The sequence below is a fragment of the Pteropus alecto genome, unplaced genomic scaffold (genome assembly GCF_000325575.1).
Source record: "Pteropus alecto unplaced genomic scaffold, ASM32557v1 scaffold155, whole genome shotgun sequence".
Taxonomy (NCBI): domain Eukaryota; kingdom Metazoa; phylum Chordata; class Mammalia; order Chiroptera; family Pteropodidae; genus Pteropus; species Pteropus alecto.
The window spans coordinates 15450718-15451157 of record NW_006438113.1 but is presented as its reverse complement, the minus strand read 5'-3'; positions in this window follow the sequence as shown (position 1 = coordinate 15451157).

Here is a 440-nt window from a genome sequence, read left to right as displayed (position 1 = left end):
TAGTTCATTGACTAGCTATTTATACATCTGGCTCACTCACATCCTTGATATAATCCTTCAGCTCTCAGAGAGGTATTACCTGATTACCTTATCTCACTGCCCCTGCCACCACTTATCACAACCTTGCATATTTATTTGTTTACTTATTCTGTCTTCACCATTGGAATGAAAGCTAGCGTCCATAAAAGCATGGCATATGCAAATTATCTATAATAGAAGTTAAAGCTCAATAGCTATGGGATTTCAAAGGAGGGAGAGAGAGCTCTAGAAGGAGGGGGTAATCCCGGAAATTTTCCTGGAGGGAATTACATTTGCCTTGATGCAGAAAGGAAAGATGTCAGGAAAGATGGTGTTCTCTTAATTTTATTTCTCAAATATCCTTCAACTCCATTGCCTCTCCATCTTTACAGCTACTACCCTGGTACAAACTACAGTTACAT